Raw genomic sequence first — 3,755 nt, 5'->3', positions numbered from 1 at the left:
ACCTGTAAGGAGATACAAAAAATATTAAAAAGGTCTGATTTTCTTAATCAATAGTATTCAAAAGCTAATTTTGTAGTTCAAAAATGAACTCTAGTGCAATCATTAGGGTTAAGGTTCCACATCCCTAATCTATTAACCAATGATGAAATTGACTCTAGATAAATAAAATCAATTGCATGTGTTCATATGAAATCAAAACCTCCAAAGAGTAAGCAAAAAAAAAAAGAATATAATTCATACGAAAAGAAAAAAAATATATGTGGTTATCAAAGATGCGTTCCAGAAAACTGAAAAGTTTTTTCGTCTATCCATATTGTAAACTTTAGAGAACCCATAGAAACAATTATGTTGAAATCTAGAAAAAAACGTGATTATACCAGAACATTAACCAACACCTAAGGAAGTTGCAAAAAGAGAGAAAATTAATTAACACCTAGAGCGATGGAGTTACTGTGTTGTTTTACGACCTTTGATGTTGTTTCACCCAATGAGGATGGTTGCGGGGAAGAGGGCATGGCGATGCTGGCGGATATGAGGAAGGAAGGTGTTGACGATGAAGCAGCTATGTTGTTTTGGAAGAGCCTATGGTGTGTTCTCCAATGATTGTTGCTCTGGAACCCAAGACATGATATGAGTACGAAAAGGAAGGGGTCTGGTTGCAATTTTTAAGGAGAGACAATTTGGTGATAGTAAATTACTTACCTAAATTAATGGATATATTTAAAAATAATTAATTGATTATTCTCAATAATAAAACTGCCCTAGCTAATTAATTAAAAAGTCAAAAATAATTAATTAATGATTGGTCAGGAATTAGTTATATATTTATACAATACTTGTTGGTTTATTGATGAATCTAACTCTTTCTCTCTCTCTCTCTACACACACACACACACACACACACACACATATATATATATATATATATATATATATATAACTAGTATTAATGGTACTTTTGATTAGATATCAAATCATTATATGATTATGTTCATATCATGCAAAGTGCAACGTAGTTCTGATAGAAATTTGTTTATTGTTTAAATTGATTAGATCGGATAGTCAAGTCATTAATCCTACGATTCTAAATTGTCTACCAAAAAGGATACAACCGACCTCTAGTCCTAATTCTTACCTCATTAATGGAGTTTTGGGCCACTAATGTTAGAAAAAACATCATGGTACAAGATACGTAATCTAAACCTAATCTCAGATCATGCACTCAACTATATAAACATAACAAAATCAACATTAATACGCATGGGTCTTTAATTGAGCATAAACATAATCAATTTAGCTTCTATCAAGAATCATTTCAATGAATTAAACCATAATCATAATAGATCATCTACATCTAAACAAAAGTATGTGGGTCTTAGCCCATAAGTGAAATAAAACTATATTAACTAAAGTAAAACAAACCAATACATAAAGGAATTCATTTACTAGTCTTCAATCCTTAAAGGAGTAGAACCTAAGGCTTTAGGCATCCCTTTTCTTCCTTCTGTTCAAAACTTCTACAAATCTTAATAATTTTCCTACTCTTTTATCGTCTCTCTCTCTCTCTCTCTGATGGACATAATTTGAGTTTCATTTATAGGGTTTTGTAATCGATCTACATATTTCAACATCTTCAAAATGTTATATTTCATTAGTACTATCTACAAGTAAATTATCAGCAGCCTTGCTTAATCTTCAAGCTATAAAAATATGTCCAAAATATATCCTTTTTGCCTTAATTTCATCACTTGGTCCTTTTTATCTGCAAAATACAAATTTATAACAGTTAAGTATCATTTTAACCTTAAAATTATGTAGATAAGTATTAAAATTATCCTCTAAAATATGTATAATTTCAGACATATCAAAATTCCCGACACTTGCTCTTTGCTTGTACTTGTTCGGTTGACATGGGAGTAGTGAGTACCCAGGGAGTACTCGTAGGTAAATCATGTAGAAATGTTTTTAGTGAAGTTATATATGTCAAAAATTATAATTTAAAACCATCATTTTATTGAAATCATAACAAAATTTAGTGAACTATCAAAAAATGACACATTCTCAAATGTTAAATTTTTTCTAACATTGTTTAAATATTAGTTTAAAAGTTACAAGAAATAAATATAAGACTTGTATATTCTAATATTGTTTAAGTATTAGTTTGAGATTCTTAAATATATAGTTTAATAGTGATAAAAAAAATTAATATTTGTATACATTCTAAAGGTGAAAAGGCAGTCATTTTTATATAGAGATTTTGTAACATATGCTTTAAGGGGACACATATCAAGTAATAACTATGGGGAATATTACCATATAATTAAATATTAAATACATTAACTATATGAAATATTTCTTATTGAAAATATAAAATGCGTTAATTGAAAATAATATTCTTTATAATTAGTGCATTTCACATTTATTTATGGTAATATTTCAACTATTGCTTTTTATTTGTGCCTTTAGGTCACCTGTTCGAAAATTTCTTTTATATATATGAAATATAATTATCTAAATAGACTATTTTATCCAACATTTTATAGTTTTTTTTTGTTAAGATATAACCTTGAAATTAAGGAATAAAACATATGCATATGTGTTTTTAGTTATTTCATATCAGCAAGGGTTTGTGGCATTTCTTTTTATGGGAATATGTTTCAACATCGATGCAAGCATGAAGAAAAGCGGAGTGCTTGGCCCAATAAATACTTGATCTCACTTTCCTTAACATCTCAATTCGGTTCAAGCAAATTTGCTAAAACCATTTCATGTGTGGTTTAACCCGGTTTAGACGATTTTACATACCACAATTCTTTTATCGGTTTAGTTAAAATTTTAGCTTTGGTTTAACCTAGATCATGCTAGTTTACAGGTTGATATGGCCCGAGTTGGACCAATTTTGACTAGAGTCAAAGTTTTTTTTTTTTTTTTTTTGTTGAGTTGGTGGAACTCACCTTGGAAGAAGTCCGAGGTTAAATAACTCGCTGAGTAGTTGACCAAGTTGACCGGGTTTACAACATTATCGACACTTAAAACTTTCCTAATAGTAAATACTGATAATCTTCATAAATGTTCACCACTTAATATGAGCAATACAAACTTTTGCATCCCTTAGAATATACTCTAATGAACTCCCCGACCTCAAGGTGTTTTTATCAAGTTCTCATATTTTAGATACTGTCCTAGAATAGTGTTTCTATTTGAGATACCACTTACCATATTTCCTTAGTACAAAAATTTCTCCTTGTTACATAAATTTCTCCTTAGTAAAACTTTATTACATATGGTACATAAATTTCTCCATCGCATTCGATATAGTCCGTGTAACAAAAATTCTACCCAATGATCATTTACTAAATGGCTCGTGAACACTATATATTAATTTTCCTTAAGGGTTTACTATCTCAAACTGAAAAGGCCACATACTGACTTCTCAACTTGAGCTCAACTAGAATTTTTTTTAATTTTTCTATATTTTATATTTAGAATTTGTTTCCTTTCTTTCAATCCTAAATGGAAACTTGACATCAACATTTATTAGTTAGAATATATTTTTAGCTAGGGTTACATTTCATCAAACAAAGCTAAATATATAACATCCCACATACCACACAAGTTAATTTTTTTTTCATGATGTCAGTATAGCTAGAAAGCCACAAATATACTATAACATATATACTAAGTACAACCTTCGAATTTATTTCGCATTATCTTTCATAATTCATATTCTTGATAAAAAAAATTTAAGCAATTTT

Source organism: Lactuca serriola, chromosome 9 (assembly GCF_051521515.1).
Source record: "Lactuca serriola cultivar US96UC23 chromosome 9, Lser_US96UC23_V15, whole genome shotgun sequence".
NCBI lineage: Eukaryota > Viridiplantae > Streptophyta > Magnoliopsida > Asterales > Asteraceae > Lactuca > Lactuca serriola.
Note: the sequence above shows the minus strand (reverse complement) of the source record.